General features: G+C 36.0%; 1 protein-coding gene across 7 annotated transcripts in view; it reads right to left on the minus strand.

Annotated features, from left to right (window-relative positions):
* Positions 1 to 21,415, minus strand: part of Chrm3 (cholinergic receptor, muscarinic 3) — a 471,486-nt gene that overhangs the window by 172,295 nt on the left and 277,776 nt on the right. The window contains exon 1 of one of the 7 annotated variants that reach the window (XM_013504734.1): positions 19,724 to 19,756. The exons of 5 other annotated variants lie outside the window; for them this stretch is intronic. The gene's annotated coding sequence lies outside the window, so the exon portion shown is untranslated. One more of the 7 variants, XR_001231254.1, reaches the window with a different exon arrangement.

Raw genomic sequence — 21,415 nt, forward strand, 5'->3', positions numbered from 1 at the left:
GTTATCTTCAACGAACTTGCTCAGATTACCAGATGTAAGAATAGAAGATTAATCGAATCATTAAAGGGAATAAGAAAATAATAATTTAAAAGAACATTAGAGATGATACATAGTGTCACTAGACCCCTCAAACAAAGGACTCCTATCTAGAACATAAAAAGAATTAAAAAAAATCAGGCCCCCAAAATTCAAAAATGAGCATCTGAGATGAACACACACTTCTCAGAGAAAGAGATACTAATGACGAATAAATATATGAAAAAAATGTTCAACATCAGTAGTCATTTGAGAAATGCAAATTAAAACAACACTGACATTTCATTCACCCCACAAAGAATGGCCATCATTAAGAAACCAACCAATGACAAATGCTGGAGCAGCTGTGGGGAAAAAGGAACACTTCTCCACTGTGAGTGGGAGTCCTGATTGGTGAAACCATTGTGGAAATCAGTGTGGAGATTCCTCACAAAACTAAGATTAAGGGTCCCACTTAACTAAGCTATTCCCCTTCTGGGTATATTTCCAGAAGAATTAAAAACATCATACCACAGCGATATATGTGCACCCATGTTTGTAGCAGTGCAATTTGTCATAGCTAAATCTTGGAAACAACCCAAATGCCCATCAACTGAGGAATGGATAAAAAAGCTGTGGCATTTCTATACAATGGAATAGTATTCAGCTATAAAAAAGATAAGCTTGAGGCTTTTATAGGTAAATGGATGCAACTAGAGACCATACTCATAAGTGAAATAAATCAGGCCCACATGTATAAACATCATATTGTCTTCCTGGTGTAAAAAAGTGAAAGAGTAAATAAAACCCCAAATGTACAATAGATAATAAGAAAGGGAAAGAAATTGCTCAAAGGAAGGAACTACTGGGATGAAGGAAAGAAGAGAAAGAAAGTACTAAGGCATTTTACATATTATGGATCAGTGGCATAACTGTATTGTTGGTGTCTGCTGCATTGTAGAGGGGAACAGTTAATGTTTAAAAGTTTTTTTTTAATATTTTGACTAATTTTGCATGTTTGTATCTGGTAATCTGAGCAACTTATGTGATGACAACAATTTGCAGTGTAATATCCATGGGTGAATTCCTACACACTAGTGTAAATTGTATAGGAATGTTAATTCGCCAGTTTTGGCCAAGAATAACATTTGCGAATGTTATTCTTCTGCAGGAGAGCAGTTTTCCCTGGATGGCACATTCTCAAGGACAAAGGAGGAAAAGAAATAATTGAACCAGTCAATTATCAAGAGTCAATGATTAGAAAATTTATATAGAAGGTCAGAAAAATGGAAAATGACAGCAACTTATAGCTCTAGCCGAAATGCTTCGTTGTTTTTATTTGCTGTTTCTGTTTACCAGTTTTGTTTGATTCAAGGGTAATAAGTACATATCTGAGAAATAAAAGCAACAATAAACTGTCTTGACAAAAACAGTAAAAAAAGGATTCCATGATTTTAAAATTGGCCTATAATTTTTAAAAGAATAATAAACGAAGGAAAACACACACTACTTATTTAAAGTATGTGAACTATACCAAACATCTAGAGTTGCAGCAGATAGACAAGCAGGGATAAATTCTGGTCATGACGATTTTGCTGCACAAAAAATGGACATAGGCACTTAATTTTGTCTGCACATTTATTAATATTTGTCATTTGAAGATGCTCACAAATGTATGGCTGCTATGCTGATACCATACGAATTCTAGAAGGCTCACTAATAACATTTACTTGATTGTTCTACAGGTGTAATTTTATGATTCTGTTAAAATCAGGATCAAAATCTGGGCCCACACATTGTATTTGTTTGGGCTTTGCTCTTTTAACATGTAAATTCCTCTTCTTTCACTTTGTTGAAGATACTGATTTATCTACTTTATGGAAACTTCACATCAACTTTTCTGCTAATGATCTTGACAGTGACTGGTGGTCACTCCCCAAATTCATTATTTTATTGAAGGGTTAAAATATGGTGATATTCTAACATTTCCTCATCAGTGACTAACTGCAATGGTTCTAAAAAATAGCATTTCCCTTACCAATTATGCAATACAGCCCAAGGTATAATTTGCCAAGAAAGGGAAGGTAGAAAAAATTTTTCCTGATTCTTTTTCTTTACTAGTTTTCAGAATGCTGTTGCACTCCTAGTGTGCTATAAAAGTTACTTCTGTGTTATAAATCTATGAAATTTTAACATATTTAATGTATTCAATTAACTATCAATATCTTTTTATTTTTCAAATTGTGCCACTGTACACTAGCAGAAGTCCAGTCACGTTGGCTCTGAGTCATTTTGACAAGACCGCAGCAGTCTAGCTTCCTAGTTCTCTGGGGCAACAAGGTACTCTAGCCTCATCTTGAATGTTTCCTGCCCCAGACAGAGTTTTTCATTTCTCCTAGAACTCTTTCCTAAGGACAAATGATTGTTAAATAATAAAGTCTGAGTGTTTTGAATGCTCTTTGCTACTAGGTCTATTGCCTTTCATGAATAAAAGTTATGCTCTGTATACTAGAAATAGACAATAATAACACCATGGATGAATACAAGTGACATTTGAGTAGCATTTTCTATGCTGTGTAACAAGGGGGCAAAGTCTTCAGGGTAAGAGAATTTGTTATTTAAAAAAAATTCTTAAGTATAAAATTTGGATCCACAATATCTAGAATCAAATTTTGTACCAGGTTGAATTAAAGAAAACACTGTTTACAAAAAAATTAACAATATCTGACTAATCGTAGATATTTAATAAGAATTAATTGCTTTCTTTTCCTTTTCCCTGCAAAGGGGATATGTGGGGTTGTTACACAAAAACTAATATTTGAGTTTACTTCAACTTAATTTCCTATTTATTCCTCAGTTTTCAATTTTATTTCAAAAATTCATTCTTCCAAAATGAATATAAATGGGCTTTGTGATGAAACTACAGTATCTTTATATGTATCTACAGTGCCTTGTAGCAAAAGTAGCATTTATTAATAGTTTCTAACTTATGATTCTAATTCAAAAATTACCAAATAATAGTGAAGACAGTGGAATATTTCTTAGACGTTTTCTATGTCAGACACACATCTATCAATAGCAGCTTATCACCCTTACTAGTGGCTGTTTGTTGTAATTCCCTGCTTTTGTTTATAAGTCATTGAGATAGCTGGGAGAAACTTTGGAATCTTCCTTTTGGATCTCCTCTGTATCCCCCAACCCTCTTAATTTTGGGAACTGTACAGCATCTGTAGCCCACCCAGGAACTGGAACTGTAGCCCACCCAGGCTTTGGTTCAAGGCTGGGTGAGGTAGCGAGTGGTACTTTTGGGATTAGTGGCCATAGAAAGGCTTGTAACTCAAAAGAGTAAACAGTGAAGGGGGCCAAAGAATGTGGCTAACCTGATCAAATGATGAAGAAACAGAAGATAAAAGGATAACATGTCAGAAAGTCTTCATTGAATAAAATAACAGTCAATGGAGACATTTGCAAAGAAAACATCATCCTTTGTGAGTTATATCCTCATCCCTTTTAAAAATCTGACACAGAGTCTTGCTAAGTTACTGAGTTGCCCAGGCTAGGCTGAAACTTATGATCTTCCTGCCTTGATCTCCCAGAGTGCTGGGATTACAAGTATGCGCTATACACTCAGCATAAAATATCACTTCTAGGAATGTAAGCAACATTAAAATGATATTAATCTTCTGTTTGGATTAAATTGGTCCAATAAAACAAACAGACATTATTCATGATTACAGATATGTTCTATAGCTGGCTTGGGTGGCACATGCCTGTAATCCTAGCACTCGGGAGGCTGAGGCAGGAGGATCGTTGTGAGTTGGAGACCACCCTGGGCTACAAAGTGAGTTCAAGGCCAGCTTGAACTGCATAGCAAGACCCTGTCTCAAAAAGACAAAAAAGAGAGACGGATATGTTCTATGTTTTAAAGGTTTCATGTGACTCCTTGAGGACCAATTCTTCTGTTTCCTGAGCTCTCCACTCCTTTGAGCTCATGTGAGTCCTTGAACTTCATGGGCACATGGGTAGAAAACAGGCCAAGCGCAAATATATGGAACAAAAACACTTTGTTGAAGTGAGCAGTGTCACTGAGCATTTCCTAGACTCAAAGCTTCTCCTGAGTTCACTAAAACTTAAAGGCTGCTGTTAAGCAACTGTTTGAACCTAATTATTTACATTCACTCTTTATAGTTCATGACCACAGTCCTTATATAGTGTCTTGTATACTTTCAAATGTGAATCACAGTATAGATGGCTAACTACTGCTTACCTTCAGTTTTTATGTATCTTTTCTCTGTCGAACTGTCAAGGCCAGTAGTAAAGATTTCTAAGTGTTTTAGAAGTATAAGTCTTACTGGCTGTTTACAGATCATAAAAGGTTGGCAAAAGATACATTTGAATTTCAACCCACATTAAAGTGTTTTAAATTTTCTAAATGCTGCGAGTTATTTAAAAAGGTAACATTAGTACCAGAAAGTGTTCACGCTTCCTTACACACTCACACTCTATGCCCTGCCCTCCCACCTCTTCTGCTTCCTCGTCGCTTTCCACGCCACTGCCTCTCTTGTTCTTTCTCACATGCAAAAAACGCGTACTTGTTATCACAAAAAATCATGAACTGGGATCTTTCTTCATCTCAACCTTGCCTTATATTCTAGTATCATTAATTTATCTGATGTCAAATTCCTCAGCTTTGATGTGTTGTCATCCTATACCCACAGTATGTGTGCCCTCAATTTATGGAGATGAGGCCCTTGGTAAATTGATGACTCTCAAATCTCTATCTGTAGCCTTAGCATTTTTCTTAACTACAGGAAGTGCACATTCAACTGTCCGCTGGTTATTTGCACTTGATGACCTACAGCACATAAGAGCTAAAAATACTAAAGTCAATTTATCAACATCTTCCTTCCTCATTTTCCCCTCCTAATCCCCCCAACCCATGTCAGTTAGCTTTGCTGTTGCTGGGATAAAAAATCTATGACACCTACAACTCAAGGGGAAGTTTACTTTGGATCACAGTTTCAGAAAGTTCAGTCCATGGTAATCTTGCCCCAAAGCAGAAAAGAGGATGATGGAAGGGTCTGGTGGAGGAAAGATGCTCAGTCCGGCAGCAGAGAAAGCAGGAACAGCCAGAGCAACCTTGCAAAGGCAGGTCCCCTGACCCACCAACCTGCTAACAGCACATTCGGCTACAGACTCATCAAAGAATCAACCCCCTGCTGAATATAGAGCCACCATGATCCGACTGCTTTCCAAAAGTCCCACCTATGAATATACAAAACTTTTAGGGAACATTTTAGATCTAAACGTTAACACCCTCTCACTCAAACAATAACTCGGCTATTTTCCATCCACTTCATTTTTTTATTTAAAAAATAAAGGAATGAAAACATGTTAACAAACAGACATTCATTTACAAAACAGCACAGGAACAATACAAGCAATACTGAATTACAGACAAGGTGACAGGAAATTAACAATGCTTGCTGCATTACATATTGATACCTTCAGGGTGGTTACTCAGGAGTACAAATTTAGACATGCAAGACTGGTCAAATAATTAATCAGTAACTGTTCCTTTCAACAAAGTGACAGAAATCAGTAGTACAACTATGTTAGCTATCCTGTATATACATATATGCATAATTTCCCCCTTTTCTCTTTTCTCTTTTCCCTCAACCCAGTTGCTCTTTACTTTTGGGCAGTTTCCTTTCACTTCACAATGTCTATCATACCTCCTAATTTTTAGTCACTTTTTTAGGTTCTTGCAGTAGTGAGACAATAGGTTGCTTACACATGCAGGTCTGATTTATTTCACTTATTTCCATCCATTTCAAATAAAAATTTAACATTATATTGTTTTTTATTCTTCTTCATTCTCTGTTCTCAGTTGGCTACCAAGAACTTTATACTATATTCTATCTTATTCACACTGCTAAAATCCAGTCCTTTGTTTTCCTTATTGATGTGAGCACTTTAGAGCAGCTTCTATCCATTTTCTCCCAGATCACTGCTACAGCATTATTTCTCTCTTCTGGTCTTTCCCAGCATCCACATCATCCTCTATGCTACCACTGCAGTTATCTTTCTAGGATGGGAATCTTAAAGTTGAGTTCCTCATCTCAGTCTCCAGCTCTAGCTTTTGCCCCCATAGCTCTGCCTGCAGCCTAAGCTTGCAGTTCCCAGAACATGGCACATTCTCTCATCATCAGTTTCTCTGAATAGAGTGTTTCTTCTGTAAATTCTATATGAATGGTCACTATCGGCCTAATGTGCACTTGAGCCTCAAGATTCAGACTTTCATAGAGTGATACTTTCTCTAAGAAGTCTTCTGTCTCTCACCTTGGTGAGTTAGGAGTTGTGCCACTGTCTTGCCACAGCCTTCCTACAGACTTTCCTGTCGGTGTCACATGAAAGGTAGCACTGCTTGTTCTACCTTTTCTAGTAGACACTAAGGAGGAGACAGTTTCTTTGACACTGATTCTCAAAGTATTTTGTGGTAAGTCCTTTATACACTGCTAAAACTACTGAGGAGACAAAAGAGCTTTTATTTATATAACTATATAAATGTCTATAAATATATATGTCATATATAATGACATATACATACATGTATATAAATATATGTGACAATATATACATGCATATAAATATATATGTCAACATTTTCCACTGAAACTGATACTTTAAAATAAGTCAATTAGATGTCTATAAAAATAAATTATTGAAAAGTGCCTATGTTCTCTAAAACATACATTTTTTATTAAGAGCAGAATCATTGCATCTGTGCAAACTGCGTTAATGTCTGGTGTAATAGAAAACAGGTGCAGTGATATCATTGCTGAATTCAGTATGTTGTGATATATGTTGTTTTGTGTGATGCACAGGCAGAAAATCCAGATTCATGCACATATACACATACACACATATACACGAAAACATGGAATCCACAGAGCAGCATTTAAATAGTTTTTTCAGATAATTACATACATTTTCTTTTGAAAATATTCCCAAAGTTGATATTCATAGTTTCTTAAATTCTGACATGCAATATGGAATCTGCAACCATATTTATCGTTTTCATACTATGTTCTGTAAAAACATCCACTGTATTTTGAACAGACATTTTACCCATCCATAATTTTGTAGCATTATGTATTTTAAAAAAATATTGGTCTCTCACATTATGCAACTTTTGACTCATTTCCAAATTTTGACACATAATACAAAAAAAGCCACATTAATTAATATCACCACCAGTCTGATCAGAAGACTTTGTATCTATCATAAAGCCGTCAAGCTCACAGTGGTGGGTACAAATTTTCTAAAATTTAAATTTTGATTTGAAAGCTCAAACTGTATTGTTGGCAACAAGTACTATTGACTGCTTTCCTTGTGAGTGACAGCTCACTTCATTCACTTTTGAGAAAAATGTCTACAAAATACCCAATTCTGGATCACCAGAGTTTGTTTGCTCATTATTCTTTTACATAGAAATGGGGTTTCACGGAAAAGGCAGCTCTGATTATATTTGAAACAACCTACCAGTATCTTTTCTATTTTTTTTTTAAAGACAGCTATCCATGCTTCATTATGAAACAAAAACTTATGAGTCCCTCACAATGTGTACACAGAATATTAAAAAATGTTTCTTCAAAGAATAAGATTTAGGAGCTGCAGTATAATGTAGTGTTAGAACATGTATTTAGCATGTATAAGGCCCTGAAGTCAATCCACAGCTCCCCCCAAAAAGTGAACAAAGTTATTATTTTTTGTACTGCATCACCATAAACACTTTTTAAATAGTAATTTTTATTTTATTTTTAGATAGTTTCCAATCAGATTTTACTGGTACATTTTAGGTATAGATAATGATCACATGAACACGCTTAATTGAAACACAGGTAAGCAAGGGATATTGGAGAACACAAGGACTATTAGTACAGTTTTGTGTCCCTGTCTTCATTCATACGAAGGAGCCAGCAGTTTTAGTACTATTTTTGCATGACCAGTGCAAACACTAACACACTGAGTGCATGTCACTCTTATTGTATAATGAAAGGATTCTGGACCTCATGTATGCCGTGAAAGGGTCTTGAAAATAATCACACAGCTTCAACACATGCACTGGGAAACTGGGAATCCAGATGATGACACAATGGGAATTGAAGACATTTTCAATGAAAGACTGAATAAATCGTAGATCTGCATTGGTTTAATATGTGGTTTAGAGGATGTGTGTGTGTGTGTGTGTGTGTGTGTGTGTGTGTGTGTGTATGAGTATTCAGTGAAGACCTTGCTTTCTTCTTTTTTTTTTTTTTTTTCCAGTACTGGGAATTGAACTCTTGACCTTGTGCTTGCCAGGCAGGCTCTGTGCCACTGAGCTAAATCCCCAGCCCCAGATCTTGCTTTCTTGATGTAAAATTTTAGTAAAATCTGGAGTCAAAGTTAAAATACAAAATAGAGAAAGAAAAGTAAAACACAAAAATTGTAAATGATACAGAGTTTCACCAAACAAGATGATGGCATTCTTACATCTGGTAATCTGACCAACCTTGATAAAGATCAGAATATGTAATATAATAATCCTTATCATTTTGTTGTGAAACCATGTATCATTCTCACTGCTTTTTCTTTGTTTTGTTTTTAGCTATGTTGTTGGCATTTTGCTATTGTTCTTTTTTTAAAATTCTCTTTAAAATAAAGAAAAAAATAGAAAATAGAGAATCTGTAAAAAAAACTCCATTCTGATTCAGCATATAGCACAATTGTTGCATCAATTGTATCAATCTTTAGCTACAGAAAAATATAACATTTTTGCTTTGTTTTGTAAAGACATCAATTAATACTATTTAGATTATTCTGAAAAGGAATTTATCTATAAAGTATTTAACTGAAGTGCCATTGTGAAGTTATAAACTATAGGACAAATAAAGATTCAAATATTTAAGACTTACTCTACCAAACTGAGTTGGATGGATGGCACGGGGTCTCCTAAGAGAGAAGTTTTCCCCTCTAGTCATGGGATCTACATGACTTTCTTTAACAGATGATTGGTTACTGCATAGGTATGTCTTAATATTACACACAGGAGTAACTCAGAATTTTTTACAGAACTCTTAAGATCTCATTGTCCTTTATCTCAATTCTTGAACTCTGCTGTTGAATTAAGCTTTTGTTGGTGTCAGTGACATGAAATGTTTGTATGTTCAGAAGGAAGCATGGTGTTGGCTCCACTTATGGGAAACTCATCAGCAGAGGGCAGAGAGGCAGTTAGTTAGCTTTGCAATGCTGTGGACCTTGTGTGAAAAAGAAATCAGTATTTAAATTGACTTGGCTGGGGTAGACCTTCTTTAAGAAAACTATTTTCTTGTACTCTTAAAAGTTCATCAAGGAAATATCAAGGGTAGCAAAAGTTAAAAAAATAGTAAGTACAGCATTAAGGTGCCCTTGTCCTATGACAGTCAGTTTGTGCAGGGATAAACTAAACAGATGTGGACTGATTAGGTGTCCACTCCAGGAGAACTTGTCTGTCAGTGGAGCAGGTGTGCAGATACTGTATGCAAGATGTAAAAGTCACCACTGTCCTTAATCAAGTATGCATAACTCCTAAAGTGCTGAAAGTGAATGGTGAGGTTGCTTTTCTCTCTCCTTTCTGTAATATTTCTTGCACGTACTCTTAAAAAATCATTTTGACCCTTGCTGATCTGTGGAGGCAGAATGCCCAATTAAATTACTTTCATTATGAAAGCACACATAGGCAAACACTTTTTGTAGCACATGATTCCAAGCCTATAATAAGCATCAAGAAAAAGTAGCACAAAGCTATTTAAAATTATATATAGATTTTAAACAATTGGTGATAGTAGAAAAGGTCAGAAAGAGTGCCTCATTGTGGAGGGTTCAACTGGCAGAGAAATTATAAAACTGACATTTTATAATGAGAGAACATTTTAATATTCATTTCCTGAGGCCAGGGCAGGCTACTTACAATAACAATTACATCCAAACAGAAGATGAAGAACTTCCAGAAATAAGTAACTTCACGACAAACTATAGTTCTCCATATTAATGCATGATCACAATTTACATTTTCTGAGTGCTATGTGCCAAGTATATTTGCTAATGCTTTGCTTGAATATAATAATTTGATCCTTACATTAACTTCACAAATAGGCACTATTATTATTGTTATCATATAGATGAGAGCATGTTTTAGAGTTCAAACAATTTGTGTAAAGTTTTTCCAGGCGATGAGTGGTAGTCTGGTATCCAAAGGCAGTGTTGTCAAATCCAGAGGCTACCTTTTTACCTACTGCTAAGCAGGAATTCCAGAACACCCCCGATTCTTTATCATGTCATTATTATCATAGACAATAAGAATTCAGCAAACACTACTATCCAGGAAACACTGCTAGATGTTGGAATTATAATAGTCGATGATAAATTGTTCTTATTTCTTTACAAACAAACAATCTCATCCCCATACAATTTCATGAAGTTGATTCAATGAAACATTTACTGTAATGCTTAATTTCACAAAAGGAAAACTAAAACAGAGATTGTCCAGAATTTTACATGTAGCAGAAAACAAAATTACTGCCCATTGATTTCAGCCAAGGATTTTGTCCACTAGCTATCACTTCGTGTCATCTAGAGATTAAGACAAGCATTTGTGGAAGCCATAAAAGTCAGAACTCATCCCATGAACCTGTTGCAACCAACTACTTGTTGGACCTCTCCAACAAGAACTGTTTTAGTGCTTCATCCTTGAGGACACCCACAAGGCAAAAATCATGAGACTTTTCCCCCTTTTCCCCCTTTCTTTTCCCTTTTCTGGGAGTGTGTGTCTGGGTAGATTTTCAATATGTTGCTCAGGCTGGCCTGCAACTCCTGGGCTCAAGCAATACTCCTGCACCTTTTTCTAACAAACTAGGACTGTAAATATGTGCCACCATGTCCGCATGGTAATCAAACATTTCAAAAGGTAAATTAAAATCGGACAAAAATAAAAGCATGAGAAAAAAACCCTTAAATGTCCAATAAATGGGGCTTAGTTTAGTACAATGTATGGCACACTAACTCCATGGGGTACAATGAATTTACTATCATTTTTAACTCAAAAGTTCAGTAACAATTACAAATATAATTTTATTGCATTGGTGTAAAACTACTCTAACTCATAATGCACTAAAGTTATATATTAATATAATTCTATCTAGACAAAACAGCATTAGAACATCCCTGATTCAGAATGTACTAGACCAGGGTTAAATAGACTTTCTAGCAGAGTGTCTTAAGAGGTCCAAACCTATTGCACAGCCTTTGCTGAAACCTCTCAACTCAATGTGTAAGGAATGAACATGTGTGTTACAGTAAAACTTTATTTACAAAAGCAGAGAGTGGGCCAGAGTTTACTTGAAGAGTGTGACCTCTGCAAGAATATACAAATATTGGGGAAAGTAAAAACATTTACACTAGTGTTTTTAGAAACATTTTATGATATTGATGAATAAAAATCAAAATTACACATTTACTCACTTGAATTCAAACCACTGGTCCTCTGTGTTGTTCTGTCTACATTTACCCTTGTTAAATAGTTTGCAAATTCTGGACCTGACTTCAGGACAAGGAGCCTTTACAAAGCACTTAGTCAGAGAGCAAAACTTTTATTACTGTTGGTTAAAAAATTCAAAATTTGTGAGCTGGCCATCAGTTAATCAACAAGCACAGTGGAGGACAATATTTTGCCCTGGTTGAAGCATACCTGTAAGAGAGTCTCCCTGCTGTCAAGAAGCTTAAAATCTACCAGGTGAGAGAATACTATCTTTACTTTTGCAGCAATATATTTGGCATCAACAGTAAGAAGAGGCGCAGGAACATCAGGCATGTCTAAGAACAAGCGCACCATGCTGCACAGGGTCTGATCACTGGAGTAGATAAAAAAGATCTTTGCTGCATCCATTTTCAGTAGAAGTGTATTCAGTTTTAGCGTATATGTCTGTATTTCTTCCTGATGTGTTTGCTCATTGACTTTACAGTATTTTAGACACAAATAGTCAATTACTCACTGATTTCAGATTTATTTTTAGTGCCCCAAGCTTCAATTTAAGCCTACTAGCATTATACCAGCATAGCAAAGGGAAATACATACCATTACTTACCGGACAATGATAAAGGGATATTTTCTTTTTTTTTTTTTTTTTTTTTTTGGGGGGGGGAGTTTTCTTCCGGTACTAGAAATCGAACTCACAATCTTGCCCCTACCAGGCAGCCGCTGTGCCACTGAGCTAAATCCCCAGCCCTAAAGGGATACTTTCTAATTTTTTAACTTTTGATTTTGAAATATTTGCCAATTACCTTTCTAAGTGTAAAATAGCTGGTTGGAGAAAGTTAGCTGGAGGAGGAACCTGCAGACAGAGCAAAGAAGATGTCATTTTAAAGTGCTTAGCTACATACTTCCAAGGGACAGAAGAGCTGGTGGGCAATGTCAGGCAAGGTTAAACAGAAGGATAAATAACTGGTAGCTTCAATAATCAGATCCAGTGACAGTAATGACATAAAATAAGGCACTAGTATAAGAATGAAGAGAATAGGGTACAATTAGGAAAAAAACCACATTAGGTATTGGTAACTGATTAATATGCAATTGGGGGGAGTAAGCAACTAGAATTTCTAGCTTTGATGATTTGGTTAAAAGTTAAAGTCTAACGCAAGAAATGTCAGGGAACCAGGGGAAGGAGGATCAAGGAGCACTCTTGGAGGTATATTTAAAACATCCATGTGGAGAAAATGCCAGATTAGTGAATCATGATCCTAAATTCTTCTAACATTAGAATTTATTACATGTGTTCTGTATTGCATGCACTGTGCTAACATTTTAATGTATAAATTCATTGAATTTTCTTTATTGATATAAGAACTACGAAATAAGTAATAAACTGGTATGGTTAGTCATATTCCAACACACATAATTAGGTGGCAAAATCTGGACTTGAATCCATTCATTCTTAATTTCAAATCAATTGTTAATTACTGCCACATAAAGTGTAGTGATAAAATAGCTCAATTTAAGGGGTACTGGAAAAGACACCTTGCTATTGTTAATGCCACAAATGTATTGTGTGGGTTTTGCTATATGTCTGTTTCATAAATGAGTTCATAGAAAGACATTCCCTGGCTTCCCTTCCCTAGGCACAAGGGGCACTTCTGTAAATGAGGTTCATTTTAAGGCACATGATGTTTCCTCTGCTCCTAAGTCAACATTTATGCCAAGTGGGTACTGGTCCAGCATTTGCAGTGTGTCCAAAAAAGGCAAGATTTTTGGCTTTGGGTCAATACTGATTTGCACAGAGACAAAGGGGCTTTTAACCATATTCGAAAGTAACAGAGACTGAAGCTTGGCTCCCATGTGTATCAGCTCAGGGCCAAGATATAACCATTCATAAAATGGAGTTTGTTTCCTGACTTCTTCTGGGGGAAGCCCCTGGATTTTTGGTACATTCCTCAATTTGATACTCGGTTGATGTAGTGCTGTCTTGATGTAGACAGCTACTGGCCCAGGCTACGAGGCCTCATCTTCAAGTGCTAGAATCCCTCAAGACCAAATGTGAGAAGAGGAGGCCCCTAAAGCTGTGATAGATCCAGGCCTGTAGTTCTAGAAACATCTCATGTAAGTTTTCCTCAGAAAGTGTCTACTGAATCACCTTATATCCTGCAAATGATTAGTGTGTGAGATGGAGCAGAGGAAGTGCTAAGCACTGACTGACACATAGAATGGTCAATGTCCAACAGCAATTATTACCATCAATTGCTGGCATACACTTTAGTAACAGCCCTATGAGAGACTCAACACTTGCCTATGTTGTTGGACTGGCCAAGCCTTGAGTCAATAAAATAAAGTTGAAAACAGAAAGCCCAAAATAAGGCAAAACTCCAGTTCTGTTCATGTGATTCTTCTTAGAGGACCATTGGATGGCTCACCTTGAAAGAAGATCATTTGTCTTCTTTTTGGCTAATCCTGGCCCCAGTTCCATGCATTGATATGTACAGAGCTGGCTAGGGTAACACTTTACCCGCTCAATTAGCTTTAAGCAATGTAAATGGGAGCTGATGCTTTGCCTTTGAAGCAATGCACAGGTCAGTGATGCCTGCCTATCACTCCCGACTACTCAGTATGACCCTTCAGTGTCTGCTGAGGCTGAGACTCAAGAAGGAACCTGTGGTGTCCCAGGACATGAAGGCCCGACACTGAAGCTCAAGCACCAACTAAAAACACAAGATACTTCCTCAAACCGTGTTGTGCGGATTCCTCCAAACTTAGAGGCTACTTTCTGCATACCTCTCTCTGCATATTGCAGAGGTGCTATTATGCCCAGCTCACAGTATTCACGTACATCCTGCTGCTCTCACAGTCACTCAACCCCAAGCCACTCCCCTCCTCACAAATTCATAAAACCCGGTTAGGCCCTGAGTCAAGGTCTTTGCTCCAGTTAGCCATTGTTCTAACTGGACTTAGGACCCCCTTGGCTCTGCACAACTACAGATATGTGTTTGTGTCTTTATTCTCTTGGAGGATTGTACTGGAAGTGGTAGTTTGGAATTACTTATTGAAATTCCATTAACTTTTCCATGGGGATTATAAATGTGGAATGAGACTGGAGTTACTCTTTTTAATTCTCTTTAATTTTTATTAAGGTTAATATAAACTATAGACCTTCCATAGAAAAATATTGATAAGACATTAACATTTTAAAAATTAAAGGTACAATTCCTTTTATTTTAGAATGCATTTGTTTTCCCTTTGTTTCTTCCTCACAAAGGGTATTTATAGAAATTATTTCCCTTTTAAGACTTATTGGACAGAGCTATTTCATGTATTTTATATTCCTGGCAAGTAAATGAGTATTGACATTTGGAATATAGATAAATAAATAAAAGTGGTGCTTTCTTCCTAATGAACATAGATTTAGATAGTACTGACACTGTAACTGGACAGTATTCCTTTCCTTATATAGAGGAAATCAGAGAAAGCGGAGGAAATGAATAAATGCATAAGCCTCTGTTGACTCCATATGCTATTCTGGACACAATATATGCACCATCAAGGGATTGTGCTTTAATCAAAGCAAACTGAATGGTGACACAATCAACCAATCCTAGATTCACCTTATTTCTGTTTTTTTATTCTGTAATTGAAATGAACTGCAATGTACGCTGTAGTGTACTTCCATTTATGAAAGCCACGTAAAAGAAGTATGAAATTCAACCGAGTACAATCATTTATCAATGTTCCTGCAATGAGTGTATGGCTTGTCTAAGCCAGAAAAAAATTTGTTTGAATGATCATCAGAAACACAACTCTTGAATATGTTAACTTACCTCTAAAGGAAATATATTATTTGTACAAAGTTATAATTTAACACAATTCAGATTCTTAATTATAATGTAATTATATGGTAGAAAATGAATTTGTAGTATTTAGTGCACATAATAATAATTCAGTGAAGGAAAACTAGGAAGAAGAGACATCAAACAACAATCAAAATCACAAATCTAGTAGGCAATGATGCCAAGACTAGAATCTCACTCTTTACAAGCAGCTATTAATGTCCTTTGGTACTAAATTGCAAAAGAAAAATTTTTGGTGAAATAATATTTATGGGGAGAAGACAGCAATACTCTTTGTTGCTCAAACTAATTGGCTATGTGAGTGGTGGGCATGTATGACCATGAGCACTAAGGTGTGTATGGCTGTAAGCTTCTTCTTGTATTGTTATTTATGGAGTCAGTCAGACTAAAACAAAGGCACATTTCACAAGGGTGGAAGAAAATTGGATTCAGTCAATCCTTTCAGCATTTTCTATGTGACTACATCTTTTAAACTGCTGGCAAAACCAAGTGGTTATATTGCTTCACAGGCTTTGGCTGGGAACATGAAAGAAATTGAATGACTTATGCAGGAGAAGATCAAATATTGTATCTAAATCCCTATCTGCTCAACCAAAAGCTGAATGTGAATTGGCAAATTAATTATTTTTTAATTTCCTTCTAGAAGTTGATGGTCTGGAATATCTTTCCCTATTTTTTTGAGGGGATTAGCTTTATCCATTTTCAAGGTCTATCTTTTTTAAAGAAGGGGTCTTAAAATCCTAAACTGGACTTGAACTCATAATCTTCCTGCATCAACCGGCTGATAGCTGGGATTATGGGAGTATAGGCATGCACTATGGTAGCTGGTTCTGGTTCTCCTCCCTAACATTCTGCAACATTTATTTTACCATAACAATTATGCTGTTTTGGCTTGTTTGTGTTTTCTGCAGTTGTTTTGTGAGAGCATACAATACAAATGAGTTCATATAAAACTCAACCAGATTATATACTTAATACTTCTTTTGTCCTTCCCATATTGAACAACATACTACATACTGGTTATTGCATGATGCATTTTCAAGGTAGGAACCATTTCAATGAATGTTCTTCATTTGGACTAAAAATTTCTAACAGATTCTTTTGAGTCCTTTTCAGTCTTCTAGGAGAGCAATTTCTCTGTATCTTATTAAAATATAAACTCCTACGTGACTGATTTTCAGCTTGGCACTTTGTACTGACCGTTAATGAAATGCACTTATGTCATCTATATTATATATGGTATTTAGAAGCCCTGGAAACATCAATAATTACTCAATAGAAATATCATACCTAAGGTTTAATGCTATGCTTATCATTTAAATGTGTTCTTTGATCTTTATCCTGAAACAGGTGGGATTAAGATCTAAGCAGATCCATCTGAGTGGGGGTGGGGGTGAAAGGTGACTCCTAATTAATGGTGGACCTGGAGAGGACACTCCTTTCATGTCTACCATTGACCTCATCTGCTATAGTAAGCGTTTCCTTTAAAGAGGATTTCACTCACAGAATTAGACAGGCACTCTTTTACTGTATCTCTTCTAAGAACTAAAACTCACTGGATTTTTTGAGAAATAGCATCATTATACGGGATAAAATTTGGACTTTTGACATATTTAATCCTTCAATTGAATATGCCTTCACTTAGATTGTTTGAATAGAATCACTATTGCTTAAAGTTTCACAATGCATGATTCTCATATCATAATTTATGAAGATCACTGCTTAAATAAATATATGTTCTCAAGGAATTTTAGGTGAGTATAAATTAAACAAAAATAAATTTTAAAATGCATCTTACTTCTCAACAGAATATTCCCTGCCCTAGTTATTCAAAGAAGGAAGTTTTACTCATGCAGGAAAAAGAAGTATACTTAAACAAATCCAAAGGGCTGTAATTTGTTTTATTTTCATATATTAAAAAATGAGTACTCAGGTTATATGCACATAGATTTAATAATATGATTCTCAACATGAATTACTTAGTATTTATCTTATCTTTCAGTCATGTTTATTTATGAATCATGTTTGTTTCTAAATCATGTTTACAAATCATATTTGTTTATAAATCATATTTTATAGGTAAACTCTGAGAATAACTTAAAAATGTTAAAGAGGAAAAAATACTCATATTTTCCGAATTGTTACAGAGGAAGAAAATTCCTTAATAAGGCTTGAGATTAAGTATTTGAAAATATCAGTAGCATTTAAAATCTGTTCGCGCTTAGTCCTTTGTTCTCTTGATATCTGTAGCATGGGAAGGTTGGAGCCAAAAGACAGGAGAGATTTACTGTTTCATTTTAGTAATCCAAATTTGTTTTAATACAGCTTATAATTCTATTTTAAACTTTTTGGCTTTTTTTGGAAAAAAGCTGTCACTCTGTCCCTGAATAAATGACCAACTCACTAGCTGCCAGTGATTGTATGGACATGACATGAACAGTATAAGGAAAGAAAAATAGGGTATGGTTTTTAGTTTTAGCAAAGCATATGCGCATATACTATAGACTCTGGATTATCCACACTGAAACCACAGGCGGTATCTTAAAATGTTACAACAGCACGGCGTGTTAGTCTGCAGGTTGGATGCAGGACGGTTAAGTCCTTTTCTCCTAACCATATATGCAACACAGTTCACAAGCCTTAGTCTTCAAACTTAAAGCTATCATAGGCCTCTTTCATATGTAATTGCAGCACCCAGATCCTAGTGCAGTGCTTAACAAATCCTGCTGGCTCTTGAGTCAGAACAAAGCTTTCAAATGCAATCAACTTCTCTTGCCATCCCAGGTGCCAAATACACACAATGTCCTTTTATTTATGGAAATACACACAGATCTATTCTGCATGTGCTCAGAGCTCAACACAAATACCATCCCTTTCCCACAGGTGGCAGGAAGGATGTGGTTTGAAGGACACAGTTGCTTCATCTGACTGTGCAGTTGTTCTTGTAAAGATCTCTTGTTTCTGCTCTGAGTTGCTGCTCTACTATGTCTGCAGGTTTATTTCATTATATTTTTGCAGAGCTGGGGGTTGAGCCCAGTTGTACATATAAAGCAAGCACTCTACTACCGAGATATATCTCTAGCTGTATCTCTACTATGTTGTAGAATATACAACTGAGCCATGCCTAAAATCCCACTTATATTTATCTAAAATTACCATTTTAGTAGATCATGTAATTCTTTTTTTCTCCTTACCTTCAATGGAGACATGCTGAAAGTGTATTCATAACCAGAAACCATTTCTATGAGCTGTTAACTGCAGTAATTCCTTATGCATGCAGGTCAGCTGCAACAACACAATACTAAAATCGCCAGATGAAATGGGTGGCTTGACAAAATCAGCTTACTTTGAGTCTAATCCAGGGATAAATATACAGAAAGCCCCAAGCAGTGGAAACTGTAAACATTATAGAACTGCTCCCTAAAACTGTAATGCTGGTAGGACCATAATGGCAAGAAAAGCAAATATTTGCTGAATTATCTTGATTTTACCTGAATGCAAATGTGGGCAAAATAATCACAAGCTACTGTTTAAAGTGCAAAAGTGCAGCAGTGCAAGTGACTAATCCACCACCACTATCCTTTCCCCTCCAAAAAACTCAGAAAAAGTATACACTCAGAACAAGCAGACCATTAGTTTATATGTATGTATATGCAGGAAAGTTAACACGGATGTTCTACTGTCTTGTATTTCCTTGCTGAAAGAAACTGTCAATGAGTCCTTGGTTGATCAGCTTTGTATGTCTATATCTGTTTTCATGAGAAACCACTTTGAAGTGGTTCATATTACATATTTCATATTACATCAATATGTAATACAACAAGCATTGTTAATTCCCTACTACTCTGTTCGTAACTCTGCACTGTCTGTACTGATCCTTTGCTATTTTGTAAAATATTGTGTCTGTTAGTATTTTTCACCTTTAATTTAAAAAAAAAAGCAAAAAAAAAAAAAAAAAGAAGAAGAAGAACAAGCAGACCATTGACTCTGATCACTAATTTCACATATCCTGCATTCCTGAAGGTCCCCACTTCTTTGTCATCTCAGGAACACTCAAGCTATGCTTCCGAATGCCTCCTGCCTCTGAATGCTTATCGCACAGCACTACAATGCAGGGGTTGCCTTTCTATTCTTGAGTCACCCTGTTCTTTCAGGGTGGTAATTTACAGATGATCTCCTCATTTGGAGTCTAAGATCCTGCAGTCCCCTGGAAGTCCAACTAAACATGATATTTATAAGCTGCCAAGAAATATGCAAGTTTTTCAACCCTACAGATTAAGTCTTTTTCGTGACTTACCTTAGGAAAGATGCATTGTTTGCTACCAATTGCTTCTTCAGCTTTACAAACAAAGTCTATTCTTCTTTATGATTCCCCTGCAAATTTACTCATGAGAATCTGTAATTTAAGAAAAGAGCTTTGGCAACAGAGTAAGACAATTGCTATTAGTGGTTACTTCTCAATTCCTTCCACTTTACTCTCTTCTGTAACCACTTCTCATTTTTGTGCATCAGCTGTAGTATGTGTGATCTATGAGACTTCTTAGAACTATGCAAGCAGGCATCAAGAGAAGAAAGAATGAAAATTTGACGGGAGTATTTTATTGGTATTGGTAGCATTTAACTAACAATACCATGTCTTAGAAGCTGTACACAACTCCGTGTACCAAGTGAAATATTACTTAATTCAGCATGTTATATAAATGTCTACATTTTCTTCCTCAACTAGATACAAATAGCTCTTGCTGAAAAGTCTATGCCCTGGTCTTTCAGAAGTCTATATTGAACTCCAAGATGCCAAGAACATTTCACCTTGCCTCATGCTTCACTCTGAGAGGTTTGTGTAACTCTTATGTAAACCTTGGTCTCAAGACACATTCCTAACTGAATTTATTTCAAATTCCAAACTGAGTTTATTCCATTCCACTCACTTAAAATTCCAATTGTAATTGGAAAATACACACTTCATTTACCCTCTGTGTAGTGTTCAATGAACCACTTGTCATGTTTCACCTTGGTGGATTGCATTTCAGTCCCACATGTGTCTGTATATCGGTTTATAAAGTTTTGCCATTAATTGTAAGGGATGTTTATAGTCCTCCTTGTCATTTGTTTTACCTTTCTTGATACTGTAACGTAAGAACTCTGGCAAAATATATGATGGACACTACCCTGTCCCCTATACCTATCTCATTTACTTGTTAGTAAACAAAATTATGTTTCCATTGTAGTAGAAAAAGCAGAAAACTCAACCTCTCCATGTATTGCATACTAGCCTGTGTCTACAGGCAGTATTGAATGAGGTGGTTTGATGAACTTCTGGAGCTAAAGCAGATTGCTACCACTTAGCTACAGTAAGACAAGTCACTTTGGGACATGGCCTCAAGGAATGTCAGTCCTCAAGGAGGAAGGGTAAAAACCAAGGAAGGCAACTGGTTCTTTGGTGTGGGTGAATTTCCTTGAAAATATTTAAGCTAGAAATGACAGGTAGCTTAAAAAAGTAAACCATGCCTTGAAAAAGGAAATGATATAAGCATCTACCAAACTCCAGGTTTTAACAATACCATTAGTTCTTGTTTATTAAGTAACAATGATAAAATGTTTGTGTGTATGTGTGTGTGTGAATGCACGTGTGTGTGTGTGCCCATATGTGTGTCTGGGCATATTTGAGTACTGTATTAGGATTTCTGCTGGTGAGAGAATTTGTTAAGAAAAATATTTCATTTTAATTTCTACTAGAGAAATGGTCCCAACTGTCCTCTATGATACAGTAATGTCCTACATGGCTCTTGTAATTCAACAGGTTCTGTTCCGCACTTTCTTGGATCTAGCATAATGAAGTCAACACAAGTGGCTGCTTTCAAGGCCAACACTTACTCAAGGCTACTTCCTCTGCATGGATTCAGTTTTAGCATACACAGAAGCATTATTGAGGATCCCAGTCATTTTTTTTTTTTTTTTTGTCTTTTTGAGACAGGGTCTCACTATGCAG

Source organism: Chinchilla lanigera, unplaced genomic scaffold (genome assembly GCF_000276665.1).
Source record: "Chinchilla lanigera isolate Chin_1 unplaced genomic scaffold, ChiLan1.0 scaffold00091, whole genome shotgun sequence".
Lineage (NCBI taxonomy): Eukaryota > Metazoa > Chordata > Mammalia > Rodentia > Chinchillidae > Chinchilla > Chinchilla lanigera.